This window comes from Periplaneta americana, chromosome 15 (genome assembly GCF_040183065.1).
Source record: "Periplaneta americana isolate PAMFEO1 chromosome 15, P.americana_PAMFEO1_priV1, whole genome shotgun sequence".
NCBI classification, from domain to species: domain Eukaryota; kingdom Metazoa; phylum Arthropoda; class Insecta; order Blattodea; family Blattidae; genus Periplaneta; species Periplaneta americana.
In genome coordinates, this window is record NC_091131.1 from 137,888,354 (window position 1) to 137,909,862 (window position 21,509).

Sequence of the window (21,509 nt, forward strand, 5' to 3'; positions counted from 1 at the left end):
AGTACCTTGAAGAATACTGTGGAGTTCTGAAACCCACTGCTGTAGCCCTTGATTTAATACAAAATGAGAAGATGTGCTATTACAGCCAACTTTTGTCCACATTAATTTCCTTCAAAAACAGATTACATATACTGTTATCTAGTAATCTACGCCATCTATTCCAAGTAACTCCAATCCTAAAAAGTTCACTTTCATCAAGATTTAAAGCGATGTTTGATCTGACCCCAGAAGCAAATTGAGCTATTTTGGCAGCTTGCTTCCACCCATCATTTAAGATGAGATGGCTACCTGACAGTGCCTCACCAAATGATAAGAAGAGGATACAGAATATGTGTGTGAAATCAGCTGAGCATTTCTCTGCTACACCTTTGGTTGGTTCAGACGATGAAGATGATGAAAACAATTTTCATGTTTTCAACTCAAGTACAACAGACTTTGAAAAGCAAAAAGAAAAGAACTTGTCTACTGCGGAATATGAGCTCATACAATTCTTCAATGGCAAAAGGACAACCCTGTGCACTCTAGAGAATTACCCAACATTGAAACAAACTTTTATAAGACATAATACAAGTTTGTGTTCCTCTGCACCTGTAGAAAGTCTGTTCTGTTCTGCAGGATTTATTCATTCACCAGCAAGGGGATCCTTATCTGATGAACTTTTTGAGAAACTGGTTTGTTTGAAAGGGAGCATTAATTATTCATATGTAGCATAACTTCATTGCTGATTGGGAAAAGGAAGAATGTTAGGTTACAGTGTTTATATAAAACTTCGAGATAAAATACTTTTAGTGTTAATATAATATTTTAGATTTTCAGTCCGGTAATATTCTTGTTTATTAGGCATATACCGAATATTTGAAATAGAAATGTATTTAGAGTATTTGAAATACAAATGTATTTTGGTTACTGTAATTTTTTAAAAATATTTTGTATTTGTAATTCAAATACTATTCTTTGAAATATTTTGTATTTGTATTTGAAATACTTGGATGTCAGTATTTTTCCCAGCCCTGCATATGACGACGCTGTTAACAGAGAAAGTGAGGACGTACTTGACGAGTTCTTTACCTCGGACAACGAAAATGATGATTTCGCAGGATTTTAAATATACAAGTAAGTGGTTTGTTGTATTTTCTAATAGTTTTAGTCTAGAGTTTTAAAGTCTCTTTCTTTTTGTATCTGCTATAATTATGAGACTACCCTCGTTTTGTGAATATTTTATAGTTCAACTGTCGTCTTATCTGCGGAAATATACGGTATTTGTGTTATTGTATGTAAAATCTTGAGACATTTTCCTACTGTGTGAAAATATTTAGACACTATCTTATTTTGTGTCAAATCTAAAAATATTGCCTTATTTTGTAACTGATTATTAAGTATCTTATTTTATGTCAAAGCTTTATACATATGTGTTATATTGCCCTACCACGTGTTAGATTTTTAGATATTTGTGTTTATTGTGTGTCAAATCTTTACATATTTTCATACTGTGTGTAAAATATTTAGATGTCGTACTATCTTATTTTTGTGTCAAATCTACAAATAATGCCATATTTCATGTCTGATCTTTAGGATGTCTTATTATGTGTGAAATATTTAGATAATTTCTAATTTTGTGTCAAATTTAACATATAGTCTCATTGTTTATCAGGTCTTTTGTTTATATTTAGCTTATACATATAAAGAATAGAAGAAAAATCGAAGTCCAGCCTCCAGCCATGACATAAAAAAAAACTAAAAGATGCAGTATTCCTAATGGGTGCTTTTAAGATAATACAGTTTATTTTTTTAAGTACAAACTATCAAATTGTTCTAGTAAAATAAAATATTTATAAGTAATTGATTAACTAGCGGACTTACTCATGTTAATTATATAAGTTTATGCGGCTTACAGCTGTTTCAGTGCTTCATCACACCATCCTCAGAGCCTAATAGATCTCGGCGTCATCTCGAACTTCTCTGCCTGTTATGTGGGTGCGTTTGATTGTTGAAAGGTGTTGAAAAGTGGAGTCAAATAGTGTGTGTGTACTGAAATTGATCTGTGTTTTGAGAATTTGATATTTATTATTATAGAAAAAAATAGTAAGACAATATAATTAAATTCTTTTACTTTGACATTTTAAGATATAAATTTTAATTTTTCCCTATAGTAATCTTAATAGTAATTATTATTTAAATTTAGTTTCAGACCTTGCCAAAATGAATTTCTTTTCCAGTATTTTGAAAATATTTGTCTTATATTATTGGCAATTAAAGACACATAAGAAAAGGACAACATGTAATCAGTAGTCTCTCTTGTTATTCATATAATATTATGACAGCTGCCTAGGGAATCGATCACTCGTCCCACAGAAGGCAGGGGTGCGAGAGATGGGTGCGAGAGATGAGGCGAGCTCTGCGAGGCGGCGGAAAAGGGAAACACGCAAGTCGGCCAGCACTATGGCGCTGCGCGGCCGCGCGAACTGGAGGGGACGGACGTAAGAGGGGGAAGCTGGAAGTTTCGAAAAGCCACGTGATCCGGTTGCTGTAACGAGATTGTTCGCGAAATCGTACTTTCTGGAAACTATGGTTTAGTGATAAATAGGAGACGCGAAGAAGGAGCGAGTAGTTGTTGTTGGTATTGGACAGCGAATTCAGCTTATGAATCAGCGCAGGAGTCTAGGGTTCGACACGCAAGTGAACTTGAGCGGTGTCCAGGTGGAAGCAACGCAGTTGGAAGTCTGGAGTTGGAGTGCAGAGGACTGTCTCCGGAAGTTTTGAGTTCGAGTGCAGTGGACTGTCTCTGGAAGTCTTGGGTTCGATATACTGTGAACTTGAGTGAATGAGCTAGAAGAACTAGCCAAGGCAACGAACTGTGAACTGAGAACTGACAGTTTTGTTTTGTAAATAGTGCTTTGTGAACATTAGTTGAGATTAGCAGTACATTGTTGTTCTCGATAATCCAAGTGAATTGTCATTGTCATCTGTGGAGTGCAATAACGAATACTGTGTTGCTGTGTGGAGTGAAATACCCATTGTTGACGGGAATGTTTTAAATTCAGTTATAGAAAGTCATTATTGTTGTGAATAAAAGTTACATTATTGTTTGAATTAAAAGTCACAATATTGTGAACACCCATCTTAATACTTCATGAATGGCCTGGTAATGAAAAAAGTACAAATACTGAACAGGCTGGAGAACCAAAATTAGATGTTCTTCCAAGAAGGAATGAAGAAGCTTCTTGGCCTCTGACGGAAGTATATCAATAAGCTAAATGTTTTATGTTTTCTGTAAACACTAATGGCAGTAGAGATGTCAATCATATATGGCCGCTGCCTTTACCCCCAGTAAATGCCCCTGGTACTCATTTCTGTTAGAGGCTGAGTAAACCCCAGGGCTGCATTGCGGCCAAAAGGATTAGATCAATGCAGAAAACTCACGATCCCAACGAGAATCAAAACCACGACCTTCTGCTTGCAGTATTACTCCTTAACCCCGAAGTTAATGTTCGCTCCTTATATGTTATGTAATATTCACAAATAAATAGAGTCCAGGTCAAACTAGAACCCTCTAAATATTTACACTTACACTAGGTCTATATCTACTTAAGTTAGGTACTGTACCTACTATTGAATTTCTCTTAAACAACAGTTTTACTGTTTTGTTTGTTATTTTAACTCGATAAAAAATCAGCATTAATATTCTTAGAAGTGATTTTGAACAATTCACCATTATATATAATTGTTTCAAATAAAATCTTCGATTTATTGGTATAATTATTAAATTTAACTTACGAAATTTCGAGATAAAATTGACTTACAGATAATGAATATTAACAAAAAGCTGTTCAGTACCGGTAGTTTATAAGAAACTGCTGTACACAAGCAAACGGAATGCCAAAAATAACTATGTCGAAATAAAGTACAGTATTTCCGTGAAGATCCAGAAATCGATATTTTATGGCATCTAATTACTTTAGATTATGTTTGTGAGAAAGTGGGAACCTTCCATGATGGAAAACAAGAAAACGTTGAATTGTTGAAATATTACATACATACCGTAGCAGAAGTCTTACTATAGTATGTGTTGCAGAAGAAGAAAAAGAAGAAAGAAGAAAATGGTTTAATATAAACGATAAACGTGTTAAATTTCCAATGCGTTGCTTTTTCTTTAACTTCATTACTATTTTCTGAGATTTAAGCTTAAAATTAGTGACAATTAACTATCTTGCTTTAAAGAGAATGTAAATGACTATATTTTATAGTAGGACGTGAATATGTTAGGAGAAAATCCACAAACTATTAGGGAAAAGACGGGAATTTTACTTGAAGCAAGTAAAGAGATAGGTTTGGAAGTAAATCCTGAAAAGATAAAGTACTGTATATGATTATGTCTTATGTGAGGGTGGCAATGAACCTCGAGTTTTCTAAAATGCCATAAGTATAATGAAAGTCCAGCGTCAAAGCATCCTGGTCTAAGGCATCATGCCTGGACTAGCATTATGGAATGTGTGCTGGTTCAAGTCCTCATGCAGAAGGAATTTTTTCATGAAATTTCGGCCAGCATTGGGATACTATGATAGGTAGCAAAATCCGGTTTTGAAAACTCACTATAACAGCTGGGGAAATCATCGTGCTGACCACATGTTACTCCTGTTCTGGTTGAATGATCGTTCACCTCTGCTGAGGCATGTGGAAGTGAGGTTAGCAATCAGTTGGTTTGCCTTAGCTCTTCATGGGCTGTCATGCCACGAATTACATTACATTGGTAGGGCCAGTATATGAAACCACCTACAAATATCCAGCACAATTTGTATAAACGTATGCTGACTTCATAAGAATGATAATAATTTATATATAATATTAAATATAAACAGATAATGCAATTTATTTTCTTTACTGTATTGTCATCTGTAACTCAATGCTGAAGTGCAGCTATATTCAACAATATAACATAATTATTGTAAATTAAACTATAATGTTAGATTGGTTAATTACTCTCTTGAGAAAAGTTTTCTTGATTGTGATTATGAGCCTGTTAGTTTTTTTTTATAATAAGAACTTTTAAACTAAATATAAATCTTTTAAATATGAAACATATTCGGGAAGCCATCCAATGATGATCCCGACACCAAGAGAACAGGTTTATAGTGTTAAATCAATATGTATTTCCATTTTTATGATTTTATTATTGAGATGGGAGGATAATTTTCAGATAAATATCTCGCACATATCAGGGTGGTCCTGTTGGTAGTCTCAGGTAATTGTTTTGAATGATTACAAAATTGTAGGTTTAAATAATGTCCATATTATTTCTCTCTCTTAGAGACATGATAATGTTTTTGTTGTTTTTATAATGCTCAAAATGTATCATTAAATTTTCTTAGAAACACAAAATGTAGCAATAGAGATGCACAAGTCTATTGAACATTATTTAAATTTCATTTCTCAAAAAAGAATGGAAACTAGTTACAAGCCAAATAATCTATAATTTAATTGTAAGTTAATTGATAATTTTTACAAAATTTAATCCAGCAAATGAGCAGATAATCAATTTATATCTTAAGGAGCATCTATGAGAGTCATTTCATAAATAATGTACACTATTTTTTTTACTTACACGTATTTTTTTACAGTATCTCTTTACAATCCTTCAATATAGTTTCCCTACTTATCAATGACTGAATCCCAACGTTTGGGAAGCTTTAATATTTCATTTAAGGCACCACTTCTGTACATCTTTGAATGATTCCAGTAACAGTGGAAGAAAGCTCTTCCAGAGAAGCAAAACGATATCCATGCATAGATTCTTTCAACTTTGGGAACAAGTCAAAGTCTAGTGAACTTATGTCCGGACTGTAGGGAGCATGAGGTAACACTTCCCATCCATATTTGCGCAGCTTTTGAGTTACATACATTTCTGATGTGTGGGCGAGCATTGTCATAGAGAACCAGTGACCCAGCTTCGAGCAACTGAATACAGAATACTGACGTTAGTGGAATCCCCATGGCCTCAGAAAGTTCCCCACAAGTCACACGACTTCAAGAACATCTGCCTCAAGTTTCACACTTCGTTCATCTGTTGAGGTCTTCGGCCTTCCTGGACTTGGATCATCGTCTATGCTCATATGACCACCATGAAAACATGAGGAACTGTGCTATGGTCCACTATGAACTCGCCACGAACTTCACTTAAAGCACTATGGATTTCTGTGGGGTTTTTGTCATCTTAATGTACAGCTGTAACAGTACTCGAGAAACGTGTAGGCTCCATTTCTAGCTCTTGATATTCAAACACAGAGTACGCTATGGATGAAAAGAACACATGCTTCTTCATCAAACTTTCAACTGCAACTGACGTAATATTCAGTGTTTTTGCGTCACTCAACCTGCAGTACTGCCAACCTATGGATTATTTATGAAATGACCCTCGTATCATGTGAATGTAATACCGTATCTATCAATAATTAGGAAAACAATGACAATAATGGAAGTATTACATAACATAAGAATTAGTTACATACATGACATCTCCATGGAAATGGCAAGACAAATCATGCCATGAAAGTATTTTGGATTGGATAAATTGACAGTATCATGTAATCTGAAAGATGAAAGAATTCCACATGTATGTATAACTAATTATTAATCAATATACATGTTTGGCAATCAAAATTCTGCGTGGTATGTATGCTGAGAATCAAATTTCAAAGTAATAACTATAGTATAGTTCTATTATAGGTACCATGCTTCTAGAAACATGTTTAATTATTGGTATAATTTTCTTTCAAATACAGAAACATGCAAGTTAGATCTTCAATTTAATAAATGGATACCTATCTTACAACTTACAGGAAGGACTATTTGTGGCCATATGTGAACACCACAGAACTCAGGTATCATAACAAAAAAATTATACATAGCCTACCAATAGGCCTACCTATTTATTTTGTTATCAGAAAGCATTCTTTCTGAACTTCATAGAATAATTTGTATTCATAAAAAGCGGATACTACAAGTTAAAATATTACAAAAAAAATGGCAAATTTCCATTTATTTTTAAGATGAGAGGTTTACGTAGGTTAGAAATATAATGTTAGAAGTTCCGTTTTCGGTTATAATAATAACTGATTGGGATAATGGTAAATGTTGTAGATCTAATAGAGATTACATAGGTCGACTGATATGAAGAATATTATGTATTGGTAATTTTTAAATACTTACTTACTTACTTACTTACTGGCTTTTAAGGAACCCGGAGGTTCATTGCCGGCCTCACATAAGCCCGCCATTGGTCCCTGTCCTGAGGAAAAATTAATCCATTCTCTATCATCATATCCCACCTCCCTCAAGTCCATTTTAATATTATCTTCCCATCTACGTCTCGGCCTCCCTAAAGGTCTTTTTCCCTCCGGCCTCCCAACTAACACTCTATATGCATTTCTGCATTCGCCCATACGTACTACATGCCCTGCCCATCTCAAATGTCTGGATTTAATGTTCCTAATTATGTCAGGTGAAGAATACAATGCGTGCAGTTCTGTGTTGTGTAACTTTCTCCATTCTCCTGTAACTTCATCCCTCTTAGCCCCAAATATTTTCCTAAGCACCTTATTCTCAAACGCCCTTAATCTCTGTTCCTCTCTCAAAGTGAGAGTCCAAGTTTCACAACCATACAGAACAACCGGTAATATAACCGGTAATTTTTAAATTGATTTTTTATTCTAAGAGTTAGGTCTAGTAGGTCTGAGAAACTGGAATGTAACAGGACCACCACTTTCAAATTATTATTATAGAGCTGCTGGTATATATTTATTTGATGACAATAAATATTAAATATTCATAAAACAATGAAATTATTGGGTTTTAGTCAGTGGTGGCTTGTGAAGTTTCAGTATGAAAACTCAAAATGCCAAATAAAAACGTTGGAATTTTGGATTGACAAATCCTACGTAGTGAGAATATGGCTTATCTTACTTACATAAATTAGTACTTCATATACATTGCTTCCAAAGAAACCATAAATATTTGAATTGGTACTCCATGTCTATTGCGAATGGGATTCTTCAATTACCAGTAATTAAAATGTGTCTCAGTGAAACATACAGCAGAGTCCATATAGGCCAGATTCTATCGGATGCTTTTCCAATTCACTGCAGGCTAAAGCAAGGAGATGCACTATCATCTTTACTTTTTAACTTTGTTCTAGAATATGCCATTAGGAATGTCGAAGACAACAGAGAGGAATTGAACAGGTTACATCAGCCTCTTGTCAATGTGGATGACATGAATATGTTAGGAGAAAATCCACAAACTATTAGGGAAAACACGAGAATCTTACTTGAAGCAAGTAAAGAGATAGTTTTGGAACTAAATCCCGAAAAGACAAAGTACGGTACATGATTATGTCTCGTGATCAGAATATAGTACGAAATGGAAGTACAAAAATTGGAAATTTATCCTTCGAAGAGGTGGAAAAATTCAAATATCTTGGAGCAACAGTAACAAATGTAAATGACACTCGAGAGGGAATTAAACGCAGAATAAATATGGGAAATGCCTGTTATTATTCGGTTGAGAAGCTTTTATCATGCAGTCTGCTCTCAAACAAGCTGAAAGATAGAATTTATAAAACAATTATATTACCGGTTGTTCTGTATGGTTGTAAAACTTGGACTCTCACTTTGAGAGAGGAACAGAGGTTAAGGGTGTTTGAGAATAAGGTGCTTAGGAAAATATTTGGGGCTAAGAGGGATGAAGTTACAGGAGAATGAAGAAAGTCACACAATGCAGAATTGCACGCATTATATTATTCATCTGACATAATTAGGAACATTAAATCCAGACATTTGAGATGGGCAGGGCATGTAGCACGTATGGGCGAATCCAGAAATGCATATAGAGTGTTAGTTGGGAAGCTGGAGGGAAAATGACCTTTGGGGAGACCAAGCCGTAGATGGGAAGATAATATTAAAATGGATTTGAGGAGGTGGGATATGATGGCAGGGACTGGATTAATCTTGGGATAGGATAGGAATCAATGGCGGGCTTATGTGAGTGCGGAAATGAACCTCTGGGTTCTCTAAAAGCCATGAGTAACTTAAGTAGGTAAGTATTATTATTGATTAATCGATTGTAACAAGGACATATTTTTTCAGAACAAGTACAGTAATATATTTTATTGTTGTTGTTTAAGGTCTTGACATGTTATAAGCAATAATATAGTAACTATGAAAGTTTACCCTAAGGTTGTCAGATTGTACATTTTTCCCATATTCTTACTTTTTTTTATCTTAATATCAGTGGCGTATACTGGTTTAAGGGCCTGGGCTACCACTGACCCTATTATTACACAAAATATATTTTAAAGTCCCTATAATAAAATTCCTTACCTATTTATATATGAATTCCAGACGTCTTGATTGGGACGAAAATGCTTTGATGACTTCGTCATTGAAATTACAGTTGGGCCGCTTGCGAAGTTTCTGTAGAAATGACTTTTCAATGGACATCAGTGCCAAGCCGGATAAACGTTCTTGTGTATGAGTTGATCTACAGTAGGATTTTATTCTCTTCAACGCAGAAAATGTTCTTTCTACTGATGCTGACGTAGCTGGTATTGTCACAATTAATGTTGCCAATTTAAGGACTTCAGGAATAACTTGGTTCAGCTGGTTTTCATATATGGCAGATAATATTTTATGGATAGGTTTGTTCGAAAAATCAAAGACTTCTGCTGAATATATTACACTTAATTCATTTTTCAAACGTACTTGATCAAAGTGACTGTTATAGGACTGAAATAATTTGTTTAGTGCCTCATTCGGGAAGTTTTCTCTATAAGCAGAAAATTTTTGAGAATCTAGAAGATATGTGAACTGAAGCTTTCCATAATCAGAAAATCTGTCAGTAATTTCCATGTGCATACGATCTAGTATGCTGTAGTACAGCTGCCTGTATTTCAATTCATCATCTCCTATTCTTCGCTTTAATGGTGGTTCCATTGTATTGGCTGAAGAATTTTCATTTTCCATATTACTCCATATGGACGGAAACCCACTACGTCTGAACTCGGATATAGTATTTTTTAACTTTGATACCTCTTGCAAGCAGTATGCTATGTCTAGACTTTTTGTCTGAAGAATATTGTAGAGCACATCTGTATGTGCGAACACTCTAGCATAGACTTCAAGAAGAAATATATTCTGAAACTGTGTGAAAAAATACAAATATCCTTGAGCCTGCACAATTACATCATCAACCCAGTTTTCTTCAGAGTCATTACAAATGATATTTTCAAAGAAAGCAGTCAGTTGTTCTCTGTTGTCTGTTCCTTTACTGTATTTACAAGCCGAGATGTAAAATTGCATCTAGTTGGTGCTACTTTTGGGAGTTTCTTTTTCATAAATTCTTGAGTTTTTCTGATCTTTTAGGAGATGATGAGAAAAATGCAGCTAAACCCGACAGTGTTTTGAAAAAAAATGCGGCATTCTGGAATGGATGAAGTAGTTTGTTGCAAAACTAAATTGAGAACATGGCTGTAACAATGGACAAATAGTGCTTGAGGATACTTTCCTTGAAATTTTGTTTTTAAGCCATTAATATTTCCCGCCATAACTGAAGCATCATCGTATGTCTGTGCAATTAACTTATTGCCGACATTGTATTCTGCTATAACACCTTCCACATGCTGAAACCAAGCAGCAGTAGTTTTGCCCGAACTGACATTTGTGAATCCTATAAACCGTTCTTGAACATTGGCAGTACTATCGACGTATCTTAAAACAGTGGGCAATTGACTCTGATTAGAGCAGTCACTTGTTTCATCAACAACAATGGCCGCAAAAGGTGCTTCTTCTATTTCAGATTTTATGTTCTTTATCATAACCCCACTTATAGCAAATATTAAGTCATTATGAATTGCGGGAGAAGTACCACGAAATACTGTTGAACTCTCAAGATGATTGGCCAGTAAATGGTCAAATTCACTTAAGGAACTTAAATATTCAATATAATTTCCTCTATTGTCTGATTCCACACTCTCATTATGATCCCGAAAGGCAATTCTTGTTTTCCTAGAAAGCAGACTGCGTTAATAAGACGCAGTAATATCTCCCGATTTTTTTTTTTCCACAGGAGCATTGTGTTAGTTGATATGTAGAGCTTTTTGCTTATCTAGCTGTAAATCAATTCTTGTCTTCCCAGAGTTTGCAAAGTTCATGCTACTACAATTATGAGCTTTTGATTTGTCGTGTTTTAGGACTGGCGTTCGAAGGGAGTTGATATTAGAAAACCCTCTTTTGATCACACATTAGTTTCGCGGCTAAATAACAAACATGGCCAGCAAAATAGTTTAGACAGTTTAGAAGTACCACACAACCAATTCCACTTACCATATGATGTTGAAGTGAAATGGCGTGTGTACTCTCGCTGTTTTTCTTTTACGTCCATGGACAAATTTAACTCAGGAGTTGGTCTTTCCATTTTCACAATTTGAACTTTCTCGTTGTTATGTACGACGGTTAAAAGGCACTTTTAATAAACCTTCTATTACACAGTCATTTTCAACACAAACCTCTCCAGAAACTTGTTCTGCCATATTTTTCACAACATCACTTAATTGGGAAATTAAAAACTTAATAATTCACAATTAATATAACTCTTAGACACTCGAACAAATCACAGATTTAAAATAATGCACTGCAAGAACACAATCAAATTCATGAGCTAGCGTACTAAGCGTACTGTTGCTTCGCACCTGCGAAGAAACCGATCACGAGAGCGGCAACTCGCCCGGCCTACATTGCACGATGGAAACAGAAAGGAGAGGGGGGGACGGGCAGTTGTGCGACAGGACAGCGTGCGCGGTACGGTCACAGGCTACCTCACGTAGCAAGCGGTTTCTCCAGCGATGCCGCCTTGACAACTTGTTTCTTTTCGAGAGCAGAGAGCGCATATAAATCTAACAATTACTTTAATTTTAATTACTGTGGTAAAACTAATAATACAAAATTATTACATTATGTTATATTATAAACTTTTTCTTTTGTAATTTCCTTGGGCTACCACCGGTAGCCCTGGTAGTCCGCAAAATACGCCCCTGCTTAATATACTGTACGTCTTCTGTAATTTGAGGGTTATCTACTTTTTCCCTTCAACATGGATTCTATTAGGTTTATTCATTCATTCATTCGTAGTTTTCTGCCCAAGTGCAGGTCTTTCCCAGCAAACCCAGCATTCTCCAATCTATTCTATTTTCTGCCTTCCTCTTAGTCTCCGCATATAATCCATATATCTTAAAGTCGTCTATCATCTGCTATCTTCTTCTGCCCAGAACTTTTCTCCCGTTCACCATTTTTTCCAAATGCATCCTTCAATAGGCAGTTTCTTCTCAGTCATTGAATCCAGTCAATTCCTTTTTCTCTTCCTGATCAATTTCAGCATTATTCTTTCTTTGCCCACTCTTCCCAGCACAGTTTCATTTCTTATTCTGTCTGTCCATTTCACACGCTCCATCCTTCTTCATATCCACATTTCACTTCTAGTCACTTCTCAATAGGCCTATATGCAGAGTTAGTTCAATATTGTGACTTTGAAGTCGCTGTAGGTCTCTTTTATTTCCAGATTTTTTTTAACTCTGATAAATTGTTTGAAGATGTTTGTGAATCAAAAGAACAATTATTACAATTTACATGGAGAAGAACATCAGTGTTGTTGAAAAGTAGATTGATTTTTTTCTGAAGTGAATGTAACAGAAGTTCCAAATATTACAAAGGTAATTGGTTTTTTGTTCAGTATATAGGGCTCTAATGTCTATGTCGAAAGAGTTTTCTCTTTAATTAAATTTAAGTTGTCATATGTAATAAATAAGATGTGTTCTGTGGACTTGATACAAGCCGAACTATAAGTATATAAGTATTTCTCAATTTCAGTCCAGTCATGCAGAGAATTTATCTTGGAGAATAAAAATAATACAAAATTACTTCACGCTGCAAAATCATTTGTTAAATATAAGTAACGTCAGCAATGTTCCATGTTTTGTTAGGTAGGAATGATCTTATTAAACTTAGGGTATACTGCAGATATATATGTAAACTAACATACAAGTTCTGTAACTGTATATATTCTAAAATGTCTAAAACAGAATTATGAATTATAATGACCTTAGATCTTAATCAGTAAACAATTAATTATATGGTACTAAATCTCTGGGAAGCTCATATAGCCTACATATTCCTTATTTTCTTGTGAAAATCTACCTTTTTTTTCCTAAAACAAATCTGGCAACCCTATTTCATCCTGAAGTTGAAACTGAGATAATATACGAGGCGCATCCAGAAAGTAAGTTTCCCGATTTTTTCCCCTTGAAAGTAAACGTAATCAGCTGTGTCAATTGTGCATGCGTAACAGATCTATGATGTATCAATCATATGCCAGCTGGACAGGTCCCGCCTGGTGCCAGTAGTGTGGCAGCAGTGGTCCGAAATGGAAGCTCTTATTCCTTCTCCCACCGCCTGCGAGGTTCGGTCGGTGATAAAGTTCTTTAATGCACAAAGCATTGCGCCAATTGAAATTCATCGGCAGCTCTGTCAGGTCTATGGGCCAAACATCATGAGTAAGCAGATGGTGCGTCGCTGGTGTAGGCAGTTTTCCGAAGGTCGTCAAAGTATCCATGATGAAGAGCGCAGTGGGCGACCGTCCCTCATCAATGATGATCGTGTTGAGCTGGTGCGGCAGTGCATCATGGAGAACCGTCGCGTCGCTTCACGATTATGGAGCTGAGCAGCCATTTTCCGCAGATATCGCGATCCTTGTTGCATGAGATTGTCACTAAGCACCTGCTGTTCAAAAAAGTGTGTGCCAGGTGGGTGCCGAAAAACCTGACACCCAAACACAAAATGCATCGTTTAGGAGCAGCACTGACATTTCTGTAACGGTATCACGATGACGACGACGAGTTCCTCGACAGGATGGTCATGGGCGATGAGACTTGGATTTCGCACTTCACCCTGGAAACCAAGCAGCAGTCAATGCATTGGCAGCATAGTGGATCTCCGGTCAGGACGAAATTCAAACAGACTCTGTCGGTACGGAAAGTGATGTGCACGGTATTCTGGGACAGGAAGGGCATTCTGCTCATCGACTTCCTTCCAAGAGGTGAAACAGTGAATGCTAACCGTTACTGTGAAACACTGCGAAAATTGCGACGTGCCATTCAAAACAAGAGGCGTGGAATGCTTACTGCAGGTGTTGTGCTCCTCCATGACAATGCTCGTCCACATACGGCTCGGCGCACAGCAGCTGTTTTGACGGAATTTGGCTGGGAGTTGTTTGATCATCCACCCTACAGTCCTGATCTTGCTCCCAGCGATTTTCACATTTTCTTGCACCTCAAGAAATTCCTGTCCTCCAGTGAGCATTTTGGCAATGACGAAGAGCTGAAGACGTCTGTCACACGCTGGTTCCATTCACAGGCGGCAGAGTTCTATGACAGAGGGATACAGAAGTTGATCCCATGATACGACAAGTGTCTCAATTCTGATGGTGGCTATGTTGAAAAATAGCTGAAACATTGCTGTACCTGTTGCCAATAAATGTTTTCCTGAAAGTGTATGTTCTTTAAAAAAAAAAAAATAGGGAAACTTACTTTCTGGATGCGCCTCGTATATCTTGGAGTACTTCTAGAAAAACGTTTATCTTACAGGCATCACATTCAAAGTATAAGAGACAAGATATTTCAGAGATACATGGCTCTCTATCCATTTTTCAAAAGTCTGACTTCAAGGAAAGCAAAAGTCCTGGTTTATACATCAGTCATCTGTTCATACATCTACTACTGCAGTGAGATATGGGGTCAAGCTCATCCCCGTCACTTCAAGAGTCTAGAAGGAATTCAAAGAGCTGTCTGCTGCACACTACCTCACAAACAATGTCTAGCTCTGTAATGAACTTCACACTTCCTTCCAGGTTGCTCACATTCCAAATCTACAGACTACTTACAGGAATAAGACATTTCTTCATGGCAACCCTTTACTAACAAGGAGAGGTTGTCAGATTGATGTCACAGTTTTGTATGGGGATTTGTTTGATGAAAATACACCAAAAATAAAACGACCCATGTCTCGGCTTTCTCTCCCATAGGCCCTAGTTTACTCGTAAAAATAAAGTATGAAATACTATCAAGTGTTCGTGAGTCGTTGTTGCATGCAAATTAATCACTGCTAACACGGCAACACAGACTGATATCTTCGATCTCTGTAACCGAGTTTACAATACGTTATAATATTTTTCGTTTTGATATTATTAAAACTACTATTTTTTACTTTAATTATTATTTGTTGATTTTCTTCTGCTTGTTCAATAATGTCAAGTGACAAGGACACAAACACATAGCTTGAATTTTCGATGAATGTGGAAACTGTCAATAAAGCTGTTCTTATGGGAACGGTGCGATATTTTCAAGGTAAAGACATTATGTAGGCCTATTACTACTTTTTAAAATTAATTAGGTACCATGATCATTATAATGGTTTTTCGTTCTATGAAAATTTAGTATCAATTTTTATTCATAATAGAAATATAGTCATTAAAATAATAATAAAATTAACTACATAAAACATAATTTGAAAGATTACTAATTTGTTACATGCATAGAATTTTTTATGTTATTTTAACTACCAGATTGGCTTCTAGAGTTGGGACTGACTGAAGACCTCTCCAGTGCAGAAGTGCACTCTCGACAGATAGGTGACGAATCTGTAAATTTACTCATGGAAGCTCTAGAAAATTTCAAGTTAGAAGATACAGAAGAATTAATCTTCGATGAAGCTGTTCCTGCAAAGGATGCAGAAACATCTAGTGCTACCTCAGCAGAAGAGAGTGATATGTGGGACTTTCAACCAAGTCCAGAATAACTCCAGAGATACGAATGGATACCACTGAACACAAAAATAAAAGTGGTAAATTTGGCTCACTAGAGTTTGCATACATTGCACCATCAGGGTTTCTGTCTGTTAAAACACAAGGGGCTTCTTGCACTGTGGAGGAGAGACATCGTAACAGGAGGTACGCGGTATGATAGAATGGTGATGATAGACAGGTAGGTGTATGACAGATTTGTGGAGGCCAGGGGAAGGAATGAACAAGTGACAACTACGTGATTGCAGGAGTGGGCTTTAGTGGCGGCCTTTCAATATCTTTCGGGTTCTTCGTTCGACTTAACAGAAAGTTACAGTTGGGTCGTTGCTTTTAAGAAACGATACATTCATACACTGCACAATACGCAATAACATCTTTGGGAAAACATTACCTAAAGTGTTTTTGTGTGCGCAGGAACTTGGAGGTAAATTTGGGCCTAGAGTAAATTTAATGTAAAGGCTGATTCACAATAAACCGGGAATGGAAACGACGAGAACGAGAACGGAAATATTGTTAAAATAAATATATTTAAATGTGAGCACTCACAATTAATGAGAAGTTTGTCGGAACCCGGGAATGGGAACGGGAACGTGAAAGTTAATTGTGAATTCTCATATTTAAATACATTTATTTTAACAATATTTCCGTTCTCCTTCTCATTGTCGCAAGTAAGTTAGTAGCTAAAAAAAAAAAAAAAAAAATGTTTTCATGAACGTCAAAGACGCGTGCTTCCAAAATGACATTAAGTAAAGCAAGTGTGAATGTGGAATGATGACTGATGAGTTTTATCTGTTTTCCTTGCTTTTTCGACACTTATTATCCACAGTTCTGTAGTGAGTGTACCATTACAGAGGAAAAGGAGTAGATGAGTCCTTCTTTTATTAACGAGTATAGCATGCTTCTCTGTTATATAAACTGTTTCTTAAAATTCTCTGATTAGAATCCTGGAAAGAACAATGTAAGCATTAGATCTACTACTGGTATTGTGCCAGCTATGCCTCGGAACAGATATGGCATAACTTCACGAATTGGTCTGCAGTGTGACAGTAGCTGTGTGGGAGTATAGCTTACAATGAGAGACTATGCGTCCAAGAAGGGACTATGTACAACCCTGTTACGGAGTTTCTAAAAATTATTTTCGGCTTATCTGGATCATATTGCAGAAAATGCCGGGACATGTATCCCTAGATTTTTATTCTCTATTAGCTAAAAAAAAAAAAAAATCCAATTTTTTCAATGATGTTAAATTGCATTTTCAGTACATAGGAATATTGGAACATTTGCCCTAATATATTTTTTTTCAGGAGAAGTAAGGCCTATGGGAGAGAAAGCTGAGACACGGGCCTTTTTATTTTTGCTGTATTTTCACCAAAAAAAATCCCCGTACAAAACTGTGACATCGCTCTGACAACCTCTCTTTGTAAGAGAAATAACTTAGTAACTTCAAGCAAATATGGTACCTTCGACGGTCTTATTAATCAATTTTCTTTCAATTTTACTTACTTATATTTAAATTCATATACAAGTAATTACAATTTTTTGTAAAAGGCAAGGGTCCAAGAGACCTGGTGCTTATAATACAATATCTTAAATAAAAGATAGCCATCTTGATGTAATTTTACTCAGTCTCTAGAACAAAATTCGGTGCTAAATACCTTGAAATATTCAATTATGGCCATATTCCAAATCCTTTCGAATTCGCCAGTTGGTTACATACATACACCAACGTGAGTAACAATGCATTTAGAAGTATTACCATATTATAATGGAATCAGTGAGCAACTAAATCAATAACCCAATTGATTGATTCGTCAATCAATCAATCAATCAGTCAGTCAGTCAGTCAGTCAGTCAGTCAGTCAGTCAGTCAGTCAGTCAGTCAGTCAGTCTGTCTGTCTGTCTGTCTGTCTGTCTGTCTGTCTGTCTGTCTGTCTGTCTGTCCGTCCGTCCGTCCGTCCGTCCGTCCGTCCGTCCGTCCGTCCGTCCGTCCGTCCGTCCGTCCATCCATCCATCCATCCATCCATCCATCCATCCATCCATCCATCCATCCATCCATCCATCCATCCATCCATCCATCCATCTATCTATCTATCTATCTATCTATCTATCTATCTATCTATCTATCTATCTATCTATCTATCTATCTATCTATCGACCAACATATAGAGCAACTGACCAAATGACAAATCAACCTACCTAATCATTGACTGACTCAACAATCCACCAACTATCCGAGTGATGAGATAGATAGATAGATAGATAGATAGATAGATAGATAGATAGATAGATAGATAGATAGATAGATAGATAGATAGATAGATAGATAGATGGATGGATGGATGGATGGATGGATGGATGGATGGATGGATGGATGGATGGATGGATGGATGGATGGATGGATGGATGGATGGATGGATGGACGGACGGACGGTCAGACAGACAGACAGATATTCAATTTATTAGCGTTAGGAAATGATTTCATGGCATCGTTAGAGTGAATACATAATAAATATGCGGTTACATACCATGTTATTCCAACATACAAAATGTCAACAATAATATACAATCAACACATTCTACATGAAGTCAATTCTCCACAGTCTTCTCCAGACCATTAGTTGTACACAGTTCTTGAATATCTTATCTTCTTGGGCAGTCTCACCCCCATCATGAAGCAAACAGAAAAGAAGAGCAGTAAACCCGAAAAGGAGATACTAACTACTGTAAGTTAAATTTGGAGTGCTAAACTAAGATACTCCTTGACAGTAAAAGGCATGTGGAAAAGTAAAATATGTTTCACTGATTTTTTTTAATCTAGCATAGTTAAGGGCTTTAGTTTCAGCAGGGAGTTTGTTGTAAAGTCTTATCCCTGTATATAATTAGCTATTGAGACTTTTTGATAACCTAAGATGATTCAAATGTAAATTATTGCATGTTCTTGTGCTGTAGTTGTGATAATCAGAGTTTGTTTTAAAACTATCATAATTTTGGTGGATGAAACAGACTGTTTCAATAATGTAAATACAAGGTAGGGGCAAAGTATGAAACTCTTTGAATATTTTTTACTATCCGAGCGAATAGGTACTTTCTTCATAATTTTCAATATTCTCTTTTGCAGTCTAAACACTTGTGCAAGTTTTGATAACGACCCCCAGATAATTATCCCGTATGATAATACAGAGTGAACATAGCCAAAGTAAACCGATCTACATAAGTAGTTCCTTGGGATGATCGGCTGTTGAAAGAAATAACAAACTCCCGGACTGAATAACAATGAACTATTGACAAAATGAACAATCCGCCAACGGATACACTGACCGACGAGCGCGCGCACGCACGCACACACACACACACACACGCACGTATGCACGCACACACAGATAAATAGGACATAATTGAATAAGAAGGTAGAGCAATAAAAATAATACGGTTTGTAATAAGAAACTAAAACTTGGTTTCTGTTCAGAATCCTAAAGGCTGCAGTCTTTGAAGGCATCTCATTGTTGCTCTCGGTTAACTGAATACAATGTCCCAACAAAACTATGGCTAATGAAATTAAAGTCGCTGCCTGTACTTAAGAATACATATTTATATTATGATGTTTCTGTAGGGGACCCACACATGCCACCTTCCAGCATTCTATACCAAAGGGTAGGTATGGATTTGGACCACCACAGACGCACCCTATGGTTGGGGCTCAATATTTGACGCTGCCACTGTTAACCCCAATGGAGCCTCTTGCCTGTGGCTGTTGTGGGTATAAGTTCTTTACAACCCAGAAACCAACTCCACCTCTACTCGATCCCATAATATATCCTGCCAGAGTGGGAGCAGCTCCAGAGGCGGATATCTCTCGACATGACCAACCCAACACGTATTTGAGGAAGGTCAGTAGTTATGTGATCTTAACAGCTTACATGTGGAATTTTTATCATTTTTAAATTACGCGAATTTTCTAAACATGATGGAATAATAATAATAATATGGTAAATATAGTGACAAGCGTGAAATGAGAATGACATGAGATAGGCTACCTACTAAGTTTCTTGAAGTAGGTCTACCATACCGACAAATTCTAGGTTATGTTTAATTTAGATTAGTAGAATTAACGAATAAAATAGCCTACGTGTTTTTAATGTTACAGTGTCATTCACCCAAGCACCCCCCTCTAAGAGCAACGCATCTCAAATAGGGTCTATAGATCCATAGGCGGAGTTATTGGGGGGGGGGGGTTCTATGAACGTTAGAAAGTACGTATTGAATTCGAAAGACCTGTTTTGCTTTTGTTTATGATTAAGTTTCTGTGCTTAAATTGATGAATTAATGTCTTCAGAACATGTGTCTAAACTATAATATTTATTTTAAATTTCTGAATGTATAAGAATTTCTACACTTCATTTGAGGAATGAAAGCACTGTAATGTTTCTTTTGTAACAGCCTGTACTTATGTGATAGAATCTACAGGTGTTCAGGCCGCCACTTGGAGAAATATGAATAACATACTGCACAACGATGCAGAAAAAAGAAAAGTGATTCCGGTATAATGTGTAAACTTAAAAACAAGATTAATAAAATAATTAGAGTTTACATTTCATATGATACTTTAGGAAGGTAAACTTGATATAAAAGAGATTCTGTTAGCACTGTTACGTAGTTTTATTGATGTATGCATGTGTTTCTGTACGAAAGAGAAAAAGAGGGCGATTGTTTTAAGTTATGCCCTATTATAATTTGTAGTAGACCTGCAGTAGACCTATAGCTTACAACTTGGTCCGAAACATCGCGGATATGGATGTAACACTGTAAGAAACATGCGCCCGAAAATACCTTTATTAAATGATCATATTACACTGTATCACGGTCAAGCTATCAGGAGGGGAGGAGGTAACTGATGTCTCCAAAACCCCGTTATATGGAGATTCTATGGTTTTGCTCTGCCCCCTCCAAGGAAACGGCTCTCTCTCCGCCTATATATAGATCTTTTTGCCACTATAACATTGCTCTCAATGCACCATTGGAAATGATCGGCATAATGATGGTTAGTGGAGCAATAGTGTAATGCCGGTAGGGGAAATGGAAGTACCTCCGAAAACTCACAAGTAAGCATTTATTTGTAGACCATAAATTTCACTTGGATGCACCATGATTGGAACCCAGGTTCCCAGCGTGAGAAGCCGACTCTCTAGTCATTTGGCTAAGGGTGAATACCTGTATGTAAAGAGGATAGAATTAGAGAGATGCTTAACGGAAATTTACTAATTTAGACTCAGAAAACTAAGAACGAGGAAAAGAACTATTGGAGCCAGAAAAATATAGCCTATTCTAGTATTTTCTTGAGGTTAAAATCATTCAGTAAGATCAGTTCTTGAAGCTGATAATGATGTTTATTATTATTATTATTATTATTATTATTATTATTATTATTATTATTATTATTATTATTATGTTGATGACTACGAACCATGACGAACTTAGGTTCATTTGAGGTTATTTTAGTTAAAGTATTATCGTAACTATGCGATTTACTACAGTCGATGGACTTAGTGATTGATTATAGTTTGGTAAGATGAGTTCGAGGTTCGCCATGGGATTATCTGGCACTCACCTTACAG